At 39.1% G+C, this 15166-nt stretch overlaps 1 long non-coding RNA gene across 4 annotated transcripts in view; it reads left to right on the plus strand.

Annotated features, from left to right (window-relative positions):
* Positions 1–15166, plus strand: part of LOC116823524 (uncharacterized) — a 228785-nt gene that overhangs the window by 187357 nt on the left and 26262 nt on the right. For all 4 annotated transcript variants that reach the window (XR_012655500.1, XR_004373434.2, XR_012655502.1 and 1 more), the window contains 2 exons: positions 1706–1789; positions 2067–2230. This is a non-coding gene — a long non-coding RNA (uncharacterized LOC116823524). The remainder of the gene's footprint in view (positions 1–1705; positions 1790–2066; positions 2231–15166) is intronic.

Below are 15166 nucleotides of genomic sequence, written 5' to 3' on the forward strand. Positions count from 1 at the left end.
AGGGTGGCTGATTATGTAGAGCTACGTGTCCGTGATAAAACTAAATAAAAAACTGCCACTATTACTGGACGAAATCCTTAAATCCCTGAATTGCTAATCAGTCTTTTTCCCTGAAGGCAGTGTGAATTTGTCTGAGTAAAGACCTGATAATTTGGCCCACAGAGATCCAACATTTGAGTGCATTTTCAATTTAAAACACACGGAGTTTTGTATCTCTTAAGAGGTACATTTCTAGTTACACCACGTGAGCTGCGTTTTGCTGTATTAGAGATGTTTGTGGATTTAAAATGCCATTTTTGTAGGATCCTGAAAAGTAACTCTTTAATAGTCAGTGAGATTATCAACATCGTGTGAGCTTAATCTTGTTGGAAAGCTTATTAAGGTCTGATCCTGCAACCTTTACTTACATGAATAAACCTACTCACTATATTAGGCTTATTTGTGGAGTAAATATTATTCATGTAAGACTTGCCTTTATTTTCTCTTACTTTAACCTATTCCTTCAAAGAGTTAACTTTCTAAGCAGCCGCAGATTGGTTCTCTTCATTATTTTAATTATTTTTCTCGTCACGCACAGTGCAGGTCTAGGGTTTGTGAATTTTTTTTTTTTTTTTTTTGGTCCTCTCTCCACTGCTGTTTCAAATATGTTGGCATTGAAAGCTAAACTGAAATGCTGCCTTCTTGCCATCTTATTTTGGCAGATCTTCACCTTTCTCACATTTTAATATGATAGATTTTTATTGCTTTTCTTCAGGATAGCTTGGGCATGCCTCGATTTTACATTTCTAAAATGCACGCATGGCACTCTTAAGCAGCCACTCGCTGCCAGTGTGCTTTCATGTGCTTGCAACTGACTAATTTCCTTTTCTGTAGTTGACAGGTGACTCAGAGTAAAAGCTGGCAAATGGCTATATCATTAGAATGTGGCCAGAGCCTTCTGAGATGAGTTTTGGAATTTTCATCAAAGTGGGAATTAGGTTCAGGATATACCAGTGGCACATAGCACACCGTGGAAGTGTAAAATAAGAGGAAATACTTCACAACGAGTCATCTTTTGGTTGGATGATTCAGGAGTCTGCTGTTGGTGGTCAAAAAGGCACGTGGCTGACTACAGAGTCTTTGTATGCGATTCAGAATGCAATCTGTCTCTAAAAATTAATTCCACCATTCTGATTCTTGTCCAGTGAATCATTTCCAGAAATGAATAGCTGCAGTTACTGGAATGAATATTGTGAAATTCCCTTCATTTACAACGGATGGGTTTTGAAATGATGACTTATCGAGCACATTTTTTCAGGATTAGAATTAAAGCTACTTTGAAATAAGTACATATGTCCTAGTGTATTTTAATAAAAGAGACAGTAAAAGCCTCCCAGTTTCCGAACGATGAAGGACTATCTGAAAGAGCTAGTTCTTGGAATAGTAGATCTATTGGCACTAGCTGGTGATTTCCTGTGCATTTCCTGCAAGAAATGTTCTGTGATGTGAGTAGGTGGTAGTTAAGAGGTTGTTACGAAACCAGTTTTCAACCAGACGTCTTGAGTCGAGAATTGGAAAAAGGGATACAGCTTGAGTGTTGTCTCTCTGTTTGAGCAGGGCAGTTGTAATGCACATGCTGTATATTCTGTGTTTCTATGGAGCAAGAAATATTTGGAATGTATCTAATATTCCTCTATGTATTTTTCTTTGTCGTTCCACTTTACAGTTGAAACATCAGACTGTGAGCTAAGACAACTGGAAGCAGCGGGCATTGTGAAAAAGGCGGATTTTCCTGAATGTATCTTTAATTGTAAGTATTTTCTGATCTTTTTCCCCAGACATGAGGCAAAATGGAGTTTCATCAATGACTAACGTCTGTGCCAAAACAAGATGGTTATTTGGAACGCATTGGTTCTGTTCAGAAAGCAGATGGGCTACCAGCAGCAGGAGGCAGTAGGTTTTCCACCAGAAAAAGGGCATTTCAGGGAATTGCTCTGGCTCACAAACTGTAGGAATTGTTGACCTACTGACTCAGTTATGAAGAATTGGGAAAACAGCCTTATTGTGGTTTCCTTTGTTGATGGCAGATTCAGAAGACATATGTGATCATGTGAATGTGGCTAGCAGAAGAGAGGTGGATCTAGTGCATGTTGCATTCTGGATTTGTTTTGTGCCTGCGAGGAGTTGAATTCCTGAGCACTGGAGAAGATCTAACCATATTTGCACTGGCTCTGCTCATGACAGTACAGTGGTAAGTTTCATGCATTTCTCATTTTCATTGGGTCACTGATCCCCTCTTTACTAAACTTTGTCATTCTTGAAAAGAGAGGCTGTAAGTACAACTGCACTAAAGAAACATAGCAGAGGTGATATTGAACTTTATTCTGGATTGGAATATTTTGGAAGCTAAATAAACATATGCTTCAATGCTTTGAATCAACTTTTACAGGGAAGACCAACTGGCGTCCCAGAGTTTGAGGGTATTTGATCTGGGGCCAAACTTTGAACCATATTATTACTCTTTGGGCTATTGTTTAGTGTTGATTAAACTATTCTCTAGTGGTCATAGTAAACAGCAGAAGGGACGGCTGAGTATTCCATCCATCAGGCTTGGAATAGATAGTCTCATAAAGTAGCCATCATTCCTCTTTCCAATGTATTACAGATAAACTGAAGAGCATGCATTAATCCTTTTGAATTAGATATCAAAAACTGATGTCCATGTATGGACATCAAAACCTGATGATTCTTTTCATAATAGTAGGATATGCCCAACGGGCTGTCCTTAAGTATTTCAGTAAGTTCCAACATAGACATTAACAATTAATGGTTTATTATATAAGCATTAATAGTGTTGGCTAACAAAGGGACAGTATGGTCTAATAGAGCAGGGGGTGAGACTCAAACTTCCTGAGTTCTATTACTGACTCTGTCACTGTTTCTGTTTGAGATGTTGGGCAAGGTATTTACTTTAGTTTTCCCCATCACTAAAATGGGAATAATGGTGGTGACTTGCCTTTACTAACGTGCTTTGATATCTACCAGTCCTAAGTATTATATTTTTCTTCTGCATAGAAAGTTGATTTTCTGATACCCAAAACACTTGTAGCATTTTAATTTACAGAAAACTGTTTACAAGTGTAAACTAATAAGTAGTGCATTACAGGCTGATAAGGCTAAGCATGGAAGTGATATTTAGTCTATCTCCTTACTTGGAGTGGTGTTGTAGGCGTGTTGGTTTCAGGATATTAGAGAGACACGATGGGTGAGGTAATATTTTTTGTTGAGCCAACTTTTGTTAGTGAAAGAGACAAGCATTCAGTCTTATACAGGTCTGGGAAAGGTACTTAGAGAGTCACAGCTAAACATAAAGTGAATCAGATTTTTAGTATAAGGAGTTAACACATGTTGCAAGACATCATTCAAGATGAAGTGAGCACTTCACACCTCTGCAGTCCTAGGACAAAGGAAGGTTAGTGGGTTACACTCCGAGTACCTTTCCTAGACCTAAAGAAAAGCTCTTTGTAGAAATCTTGTCTCTTTCATCAACAGAAGTTGGTCCAATAAAAATATTACCTGGCTCACCTTAGCGTGTTTCTTGATATTTCTTCTTTTTCCATGCAAAAGTAAGTCACTGCTGCTGATATATCGTGGTGGTCCCAGATGAGGCTTGGAATTCACTATGCAGGGCCGGTAGAAGGATGTTTCGTGCCCTAGGTGAAACTTCCACCACACCGTGGCTGCTTCACTTCTCCCGCCTCCCAGGCTTGCGGCGCCTAAGCTGATTGGTGCCGCAAGCGTGGGAGGTGGGAGAAGTGAAGCAGCCACGGCGTGCTCAGGGAGGAGGCGGGGGTGAGCTAGGGCAGGGTGTTCCCCTGCATGCTGCCCCCCACCTTAACTTGCTGCAGGCAGCCCTCCCTGTGCTCCCCTGCCCCAGCTTCCTCCACCTAAATGCCGGCGGCGACTGGAGCGGCCGAAGATCCGGCCACTGCAGTCGCTGCCGAAGAAAATGGCGCCCCCCAAATCCTAGTGCTCTAGGCGACCGCCTAGGTCGCCTAAATGGTTGCACTGGCCCTGTCACTATGTATAGTTTTTCTTCTTCTGGATGTATGGCACAAGGAAGCTTCATGTTTCCAGATGCAATTGATTGCTGAGTTGCAATAAGGCTGTTGTATTTTCTTTACTGAAATGGCATCAAAGAATGCTGTATAGCAACGGTCCCTACAGAACTGTGAATTAAGCTATCAAGTAAAAATGGTAAGATATAGCACATGTCCCCATGTCTCCTTTTATTTGATGCTTCCTTCACATCTTAGTATAATAACGTAAACTATCCACTAACTTACTAGTGAGTGATTCCACCAGAAGGAGTAGGCATCAAGGTCAAAGAAAAGTCACTTGCTGTGTGGTTGCTATGTGGGTGTGAAAAGCCTAAGAAGAGGAAAGGGTGGGGGAAATGTTACTTGAAATAAACAAATAAAAAAGTATGGTTAGTGAATTAGACATTCTGGATTTTGATTTTGCCAAGTATCCTATTGAATTAACTGCATATCTCTAAAATCACACAGTTAAGTGTAAACTTATCAGAATGTTCTCAGTGGAGAGTGTACTTTTAAAAACACTTTTTCCTTATCACTTTATATTGAGAGTGAGGAAGTTGTGAATTTTTATAGCCCCTAAATTCTTAACTGTTAGAGATAAATTGGAATGGCAGATCAAATTACCTTAGGCTTACACAAGAACAGACTCAATTACTGAGAAATTTTAAGCCAACCACATGTAAAGAAAAAAAATTGATCTTCAGTTAATTGTCGTTTATCCACCTGCATTGCACAGTTGGATACAGAGTTTTATTGCTGCTTTTTAAAAATCACCTGTTCTTGGGAGAAGGTGGTATTGTATGTATGAGGAATATTGTATGTTGCTGCACCGAAAATAACTTAAGTGAGAACATCTTTTTTTATTTGGAAGACTAATGATCATTCAGTTTTGAGTCTGTGTTTGTAGTATCTTCACTGTATTCTGGCTTTTACGGTGGGATCAAAAGTGATGTGAGAGGGGGATTCCAAAGATAAGTCAGAGACTTTTTTTTTTCTTTCTTCTTGTGATTGTCTTTATAAAACACAGCAGCATATAGAGTCAGTGTAGACTATTTTGCAGTGTCTTTGGAGTGGAAAACTGTTGGTTTGCATGCTCTGTTAGCAGATGAAAGGGTTAAAGATTTCTTACTTCATTGTTGCAGCAACACAAGTCAGAAATTGGATAGGAAGAAAACAGGGATATGATTTTGAAATTAGATTGACAAGGTGGGTAACGTGATACTTTTTATTGAACCAACATAGTGCTTGAACTTTCAGATCCACACAGGTGCCTTCTCCCAGTGTTGAAGGGTCATTTGAAGAATGAATCTGCCTGACTAAAACTTGTCTATTGTAACCATATACCCTTCCTGATTGCACTGAAATCAAAGGGGAAAATTCTCATTAACTTCAGGGAAAGAAGAACTGGATTTCACTGTGCTATTCTAATAAAAAGCATCCATCACCTCTTGTGCTTTATTCATTTAAGGCTTGATACTGAGAGCAGCTGAGCAGCCACAGCCCCTAAAGTCAAGTCAAACTAGCACTCAACACTTCTTAGTATCAGCCCCCACAACACTAATTCTTAACCACTGATACTCCAGGCTCCGTTCTTGTACCTTAAAGAAATGGCTTCATAGCATGTTATGCATGTTTCTCTCTCCAGATAAAATCTGCTCAGTTTACAATTAAAAAGATGGTTGTCAGAGTTTTTTGTTTGCTAGCTTTTTTGTTGTTTTCTGTGGACCCTACAACTTCCATCTGGAATCTGATAGTCAATCTGGGCTCTTTCTGGTCCATACGTAATCAACAATAACTCTAGTTGAAGTTTATGAACAGAATTGGTAGCTTACATATGCTCTGGAACAGAAGCCAGCTCACTTTCCAATAGCTGTGTTGCATCTGTAGTGCAAACAGGAATAACAAGTGATCATTTTGGTCAGTAAAGAAAACAGAAATGACAGAGCATATACACCAGGCACATCTCGAATGAGCAAGAAGGCATGGTTTTTATCTAATTATCATTATCTGCACTGAGTCCCAACTCACCTGGGCTCAATAAATTCCTATTCAGTTGTTTGCAAACTATCCATGCGGAGCCAGGGTTAGCAGACTATGGTCATGAAGCTAGGGGTGGGGGTTATCATGCACAATAGAATTGGTGGCAGTGGGAATTTTTTATCAGGTTTGATAAAATGGTAGAGTTGCCCCAAGAGTTTGGGAGATACAACATTAAGGACCAAAACAGCTAATGAAATTCCTTGTATGACCTATTATTACAAGATATCAGAGCCATAACTAGGTATTTTAGCACCTGGGGCAAGCATTTGCATCCCCTATCGGGTTTTTTTCTTCATTTTTTTGCCCCATTTTTCTGTCCCTGTGGCTTTGCAGCCTGGGCGGCTACCCCACATACCTCGCCCTGTTCAGACTATGAAAGTGTACATATTGCCAAAACGTTGTCCTAGGCAAAAATAACTTCACAACTGAGACCACAGCTTTACTCTTTGATATACTTTTTTTCACTAAAAATAAAAATATTTCCAAGAATACAGGCAGACATATATTATTCTTCTGTTAGGGCAGGACTCATGTTGTCTCTAAGGTATATTTGTAACTCACAGGGTGTATTTTCAAGCTTTTGTGTGTAAAAAGAGGGAGTCATGGCTATCATTTTCTCTCTGTTTCCTTACTGAACTGGTGCACTGATGTCCAATGAACTGGATACTGAAGATGACCAGCCAGAATGGTCTCACTTTCTACAATATCCTGTCTCAGTGATATCTTTTCTTTCGTAGGCTTTATTTACAATCAAATCATACTACAGTGTGTAGATGTGGAAACTCAGCTGTAGCTAGTATAGTTCTACCAGGGCAGATTGTTTGTTGAAGAAGGGTGGTCTTGTGGTTAAGACACTGGATTGGGCTTTGGGAATTCTAGGTTCAATTTCTGGCTCTTTTACAGACTTTGTCTGACCTTGGGCAAGTCACTTAATTACTCTGAACCACAGTTATCTGTTTATAAAATAGGAATACTTCCTTTCTCTCTCATTTTGTCTGTTTAGAATCCAAGCTCTTCAGGGCAGGGACTGTTAGCATTTTTGTATAGTGCGTAACAAAGTGGTAATCCCAATCCTTATAAGTAAGTAGTGTTGGACCTGTGGGTATGTGAAGTCTGCAATCATACCATGTGATTGCAGCTTGAGTAGACATACCCAAGCTAGCTTTAATCTAGCTAGCTCAGGTCCCAGAGTGGTGAAGCTGCGACACCACGTGCTTCAGCGTGGCCTAGCCTTTCAAGTAATTACCCAGTGTTCTGGACAGGCTTGTATAGCTCGTTCTGAAGCATGTGCTCCTGCAGCATCACTGCTCCAAGGCCTGAGATAGCTAGAATAAAGCTAGTTGGGTATGTCTGCTTGAACTGCAGTCGCATTCTGTGTCTCAGTGTACCTGCAGATGCAATACTACTTACTTATTTATACTATGCGAATCCCTATAACAGGAGTGGTCAATTATTTTTTGTCAAGGTCCACATTTCTTGGTCAAGGTATAGTCAAGGTCCAGACTTCACAGAAATTAATTTAAAAGACCAATAATAATAATAATAATAAGTAAATAAAAAGATGTCAGTCTATTCAAAAGGACCTGGTGCCTATTGACTACCCCTGCCATATAGGCTCCAGCAAGGAGAACATATCTTGTGTTTATAAAGTCGTTTTGATTCTATATAGCTGACTTTTTAGCCAGACTTTACTACAAAGTATTTCTTAACACTTCTCATTTGGAAAAAAAAAAAAATCTTGTCCACTCTGATCATGAGATTTACACATGGTCTTAGTTCACGTGGTTCTGATCCCATTGTGATCAAGGCCTTAATGAAGAAGCTGCTGTTGCTCCTGTAGAAGCTCTAGGAAAGATCCACTTGCAGATAATAAAATTGTTCAGACAAGGGACTCCCACCAACCACAGAAGAGTTCTTTGTACTGGAAGGAGTTACCTGTTCTGTTCTCTTCTGTTTCTCTTGCCCTTTCCTTTGCGGTTTTTTCTGTCTTCTACTTTTTCTCTACTTCTTTACTTCCTGCCTCTTAAACTTACCATTGTTATGGTCTATTTTTCTCCTCTGCAGACTTATAAATAGGTGATGCTTTCATGTTTTCTCATGCCACATGTTTTCTCATGCTTTCTCTCTTCCTATATTTACACTTACCTAATAACTTGAAAATAGCAAAGAAAATACATAGGTGGTTTAGTGGAGAATCTGGCATTTCACCTTAGGGAGGAACTTCTAACTACAAATTTCAAAAGGAACTAGTTGAAAGTACCATGTATTAACTATAGGTCCATTCCTGCAAAGATTTACACACCTGGATAAAAATACTTTTACATGTAAGTGTTGGCAGGATTGGACTCTGTATTAACAGAAAATCTTTGAAATAGTAACACTGGGCACTTTTTTAGAGCAGCGATAATTATTTCTTTACTTACTCTAAATTTGATGGTGCCTACTTAATGGAAGGCATATACAGCTTTGGACTGATTACAGGCCTGCAGTTGATGTCAATGTTTTTAATGACACAAATTCAGAGCTATGATGCCAGGGTAGCATAGTTATCACAGGCAGATGTTAGACCAGTGGTTCTCAACTTATTTACCATTGTGGGCTGCATATGCAGCTCTCTATGTGTTATATGGGCCGCATCCATGCAATATATATACTACCTTATGGCCCTGAAGATGTCACATGGTCCACAGCTGTGTGCTGATAGGGCTCAAACACAACTGCTTGTGGCATCATATGTTAATTGTACATCTTGATTATAAATTTGATTATCAGGAGGCTAGGAGAGTGGCTGCTAGTGTTTGCCAACCCTATGATAAGGACTGATGTATGGAATTACAGAATCATAGATGTTAGAGATAGAAATGCCTATTAGATCATATGGACCATCTCCAGGGCAATTCATGTTCTCTCCAGAAAATTTTCTACAGTTTATTCCACTATAGTTACAAATATCCTAAGTGCTGGTCTTTTACCTCTTTCCTGAAGAGTCTATTCCACAGCCATGCAGATCTCACTGGCAAGATGATTTTTCCTGATATTCAGCCTACACTTACTGTTTCTTAGTTTCACCATATTATTCCTAGTTTATATTCCCTTGTTCCATCCTATATCATTTTTCCCCTTAGTAATAATGTCCTTCAAATATGAAAGGCTAGGCATGATAGTTTCCCAATCTTAGAAAACACTTAACTAAGCTCCTTTAGTACTTGTCTACAATAAGAGGTGGTGTGAATTCAAACCCCTATAGTTATACCAGTAAATAACTTCCTACACAAACACTCATTTGGGTATGAGAGTACTTTTTACTGTTTTAGCCCATATCACTCTGGAAGCCATTCTTGTTTCTGAATAAAGGTGTTCACATTAGCAATATAACTCCCCCTAAGTATATGCTGGTATAACTGGAAAAATCTCCCATGTCGATGAGCCCTTAGAGTACATCTACACTGGGAATATTTGAATGCATAATTCTCCAATTGTAGCAACAATGGAAGCTGTAGTGTAGACAGACTGCAAGTGTAGAAAATGACAGAGAAAAACAATTGTGAAGGAAATGATATACACTGATTAATTCCCGTAATACCATGAGATATATCGACCAGACCAGCTGTTTATATGTGTTGAAATTTTCCAAGTATCCCCTTACCTACTTCTTATTTTTACAAAGTCAACTCCCTTCCAAATTGTCCTTCGTTATCATTGTTTCTCTGGTTGAGGACATTTTTTAAAATGTTGGTCTACTGCATGGCTATACAGAGAACTAATTCCAGGCTGCTGTGCCACCAGCAGGATTGAGTGCCTACTCAGTTTGGACCCAGAGAATTTAGCAAAACTTTTTGTTCACGAAGAACTAAAGGACTGGCTCTACAATAAATGCCTCTCCCTCCCCCAAAAAGAGAACAGCTGTCTTGCAAAGCTGGACATTGGCCAGAGGTATCCATGAAGCCCGCACAGCAGCATAATTGAGTAGGGTCCATCTAGAAGTGCGCGCTGATTCAGATGGTGAGAGAGGCTAGGCTAGGTAGATTATAGAAAGTACATTATAGGTGAATGAACCGAAGGTGTTTGAGAATCAGATTGTGTAACTGAATGGGAAAGTGAATGAAAGAATGTGTGATTGGGTGGGTGAGTGATTAAGAGAATATGTGCGTGGGTGTTTAATTAGTTTGGCAAGGGAGAGAATGTAGGAGTGGGTGAATGGATGGGCAAGTATGCAACTAAAGAGTTGAACCAACTTTATTAGCATTCTTCATGGTACAGCTTGGTAATGACACACAGAAACAGTAGAGAACAGGAAACATTTGGCAGTACTCCAGGCACACTAGGCAAGATCAGATTGGCTGACTTCATGACAGGGCTAGCATGGTTAGAGGACAGGGCTAGGAATCAAGAGACTTGAGTTATGTTACCCACTCCATCTCTGACTTACTACACAGTTTTAAGCAAGTCACTTAACTTCTCTGAGTCTTAGTTACCACTCCCCACCTCATAAAATGGACATCGTAATCTCCAAAAATGACGAGGAGTACTTGTGGCACCTTAGAGATGACTCGTCATTGTTTTCGCAGATACAGACTAACACAGCTACCACTCTGAAACCATAATAATGTCCAACTTTGTAAAGCGATTTGCAGTAATTTGTTGACAGATTTTATGGAAGTATGTACAATAATAATTACTGATTATTTCTTATTTGGCCATGGCACACTAACAAGGTGGCACAACGAATCCGATATTTTTAAATTAGTATATCTGTAGTACTGTAGATGTGCCTGGCACTTTAGAGACTATGTAAATTGTCCCTGTACTGAACATGGGAAGGACTGATAGATCAAATCTTGGCATTCCTACTGTATCCTTCACCCTAATACATCAAACTCAGGAGATATCAGCAAGGATACAAGCATTTTCAAAACTTCAAAACTGTCTTTTTTTTTAATGAAGTAGGGCTTGAATTTTCAAAACCCATTGTAAAAAACTTATAAAATACTAATAGAAGTTGTTTTTTTTTTAATTTTTATTACATCTACTATAACACTGGAAATAGTTTACTGTGACTAATACATAGTTGTTTTTTAATTCACCATGTCAGTTACAGACCTAGCTGTGACCTTCCCATGGCAACTACAATTGGGCTATTGTTAAGGTAATTGCTGGGCTATCCTGTTAAGTTATATGAAGTTGTGCACAGTACATTTTCAGTTTTTATTGTAATAAAGCTGAGACCTTTTGAACCTTAAATGGAGGTGAATGAATACTGTGGGAAGTCATAGGCTTTGTCTTAACTGCCAAAAAGATGTGTGTTTACTGTGGGATAATTAATGCGCATTCACTATCCCGCTGTAAATCCTATTGGAGACAAGGCACCATAGCTTTTACCAGGAGGTAGCAAGGCAAAATCAAACTTCAGTGCCTTGAATCCACTAGGATTTTACAGAAGGGTAGCTAATGAATGTTAGTTATCCTGCTGTAAAAAAAAAAAAAAAGAAAGAAAGAAATACACCTTTTTTGTAGTGAAGACATAGCCAGACAGAAGTTTGTGCCCAACAGTAGTTTCAGTAAATTTGATCAGCTATAGACCTTTTGTTATCAGAACTATTTTTAAAAAGTCTACAGCCATTTAATATTTGGAATCTGGTACTATGCTATTTTTTAAAATCCTATGACCATGAAATTGGCCAAAATCAACCCTGAATTTGGTAGGGCCCTAATTATACAATTATGATTTTTTTTTTTATTGTTGTTGCATATCAGCCTTCTCCTCTGATGCTAACCCACCGTAGGAATGGGTTTGCTGGGCCAAATGTTCTGTCCTTAGCTACAATCAATAGGGTTGCATGTGTCTTTTAGAAATACTAGTAATTGTAGCATTAACTAAGGAGAGAATCTTGCTCACTGTCGTGTGTGATCTTAAACCTAAGAAAGATGATCTCGAGTGGTCTGATAGTTGTGTGTGTCTTCAATAAGAGATGCACAGTTGTGAGGTTGTGCAGGTTTAGAGAAAACAAACCCTGAGTTTTTCCTTCTGTTCCATCTAGTGGTGTTTGTTTCTGCTAGTCATGGGGTTTACAAAGCATTGCAGTTAGCATGCCTCATCTTTTGCCATTTTTTTCCATATGGGTGTGTGCTTCCTTTTTATCGTGGGTTTTTTTATTTTTGATGCAACTACTCCTTCCATTTTAAGAATAAGAAATGAACTTTAGACTGTGTGTGGGGGTGGAGGGGGGGGGGAACGTTTCATAAACACTGTGTGGTTCTGATCCCTCTAATCTTTTGCTACCTGTAGGGGCAGGTAAGTACCAAGAAGGAACTGGGAGGCTCTAACTTTTCCAAGGCTCAGGATCATGCAATGAAGAAGAATATTTTAGAAGCTAAAACGAGAGGTCAGAATACCCTGGTCAGAAGGTGCGTTGCTTAGAAATTGATCTCTTCTTTTTAGTATCTTTTGTTTGATCGTTCCCGTGTAGAACTCCTATCACATAGGTTGTTGCTTTAAATGTGAAACTGAAGTGTACAATCTGTTTGTGTATTTTTCATTGCATGTTCAGTACAATGTATTTAGCTTCTGGAGCTGTTGTTTCCTAGCACTTTTATTACCTCTTAGCCTGTTTTTTTGTGTATTAAACATGCTTAAGAGAAAGTGAAGGGGAAACATTTGATCGATGTCAGGAGCAAGGAAGCATTATATGTTGTCAGTTGTATTGACCGTGTAATGTTGAGATAGCGTCTGTAAGAAAACAACCAGACAGCTTAAAGAAGAAGTCAGAAATATTTTTAGTATGTTGAAACTGTTTAAAATGCTGATGAAAAGGGAGGTATGGGGAGGAGAGAAATACAGCAGCCTTCCCTTGTGATTCTGTGGTTTTGTCTGAGTTGCTCTTATTTCTTTTTTTCTTCATGAGCTCATCCACGTGTTTCAGTGGCAATTGCTGTCTTACACTGTCACTGCATAGAGAATGTTGCATTTGCTATCGTATTTAAAGTGGGGACGTCTAATAAAACCGTGCACTTCTCTAACACCTTTCCACTGAGGGGTCTCAAAGCATTTTCCACACATAAATGTGTTAGGATTCAGGGCATCCCTGTGAAGTAGGTAAGAATATATATTATTCTTGTTTTGTAGATGGGGAATCCAATGCACAAAATGCTTCGCATACCATTCTAATCTGAAAAGCAATTCGGAAGCGCTTTTAACTCCATTAACAAAAATAAGATTTTACTATTCTTCTGTCCCTGTGAGCTCCACCGAGCCAGCAATCAGAGGTGTGATTGCAGCACATGCCCAATCTAGCTTTGATCTGAATAGCCTGAATAAAAATAGCAGTGAAGCCAGGACAGGCTAGCCACCTGAGTTCCTGCCCAGAGTCCCAGGCAGGCTTCTACAGCCCATGCTGCCACGTGTATTGCCACCGCTTCACTTTTTTGTTACTAGATCAAAGGTAACGTGGATGCGTCTATATGTGCTGCAGTTTACATCTCTGATTGCAGTGTAAACATACCTATTATGAGAGCTAGAGCTGGAATCTATTCCAGCTGATGCATCAAGAGAATTGTTAACAGATGAATCCTAAGAGTTACCTAGTATTTTCTTCTCCCATCAAGGTCAGTGGTTGTTGGATGGTGCTCTAGTGCCTTTTAGAATTTGGTCCTAAATTACAATTGCAGATCAGATCATAGCCTCTGATACTCCCATGCAGACCCACTGAAGAATTGTGTCTGAGGTGATGCATCAACTACCAAGTAACTCTACTGAAAACTACCACTGATTGTTACACAGTTATTTGCATAAACACAGCCATGTTCTCCCTTGAGAACTATGCAGTAAACCATTTTCAAATCTTGGGATAATGATTATACATCTTCATCAATGACCAGGTTGTCTCACAAGTTTTATTCTGGATGTTGATGCCCAAGCCAGAGAAAAGCTCAGCTTTACCTTCACATCTTGAATTCACAGTTTGACAGAATGACTTTTGATGATAAGTAGGGTTTCTAATTTTAGGTTTTAGCTGATAAACACCGATTAAGCACCCCCGGTTAAAAAAATGTATGTGTTAACCTAATAAACACTGGAAAAACACCAGAAATGGTTACTTGTATCTAAGGGCTTGTTTACACAGAGCAGTAATGCAGACTACAGGAGTGCACTTCAGAAGTCACACTAAGTGCTGGCACATTAATTGGTTTGAATAGACCATTCTGGTGCTCACTAAAGATTCCCTACTGTGTTTTAATCGTGCTGTTTTGAAACAGTACTATGTTAAAGTGCACTAGTGAACATTACGAGATTTCCCATTATGGTAATGTATATTATACATAATGTACATTACTCATTATAATATACACAAAGAGAGCCCTGAAAACCCCTGATTTTTGGATATCTACATAAAACTCAAAAATTGCTAAAAATGAACCCTGAACAACAGAAACATGAATAATAAACTTTTCAAGGCAAGGATTGTCATTTATTATGTATGTACAGTGCATTGAACAACAGGGTCCTGAATAATTGAGCCTTTTAGGGTCTGTCACAATGTAAGTGATTAATAAGTATAATATTAGGAAAAATCACATCTTTATACTTGTTCGCTGAACAAAGTTGAATTAGGGATATTGAAACAAGGAACTGCGCATTGTCCCTTTTCATACTTCAATGGCCAGATTTTCAAAAGCGCTTAGCAGCAAGCAGCATCCATTGTGCTCCATCCTTGTTTGCAGTGACAGCTGCTGGCTGCTGAACACTTCTGAAAATCTTGTCATGTCATTCAGGTGTCTGAGAGTTGAACTCTCTAGATATTCTGGTGCCAAATGAGTTATCCAAGGTCTCACAGAAAGTCAGTAGTAGAGCTAAGAGTAGAATCCCAGCCTTGTGCTCTGAAACACCAGAACATGTTCCATTTCAAACTGCTTTAGAAACAATCATAAATTAAAACTTCCCTGAACCCTTTGATCCATATGCTTAGCTAGTGACTATCAGCATTCCTCCACTGACTTCAACCAACTGAAGACCTGACCCAACATCGTTATTAGAAGAGCTCCATAAAATT

The sequence above is a fragment of the Chelonoidis abingdonii genome, chromosome 1 (genome assembly GCF_003597395.2).
Source record: "Chelonoidis abingdonii isolate Lonesome George chromosome 1, CheloAbing_2.0, whole genome shotgun sequence".
In the NCBI taxonomy this organism is placed as follows: domain Eukaryota; kingdom Metazoa; phylum Chordata; order Testudines; family Testudinidae; genus Chelonoidis; species Chelonoidis abingdonii.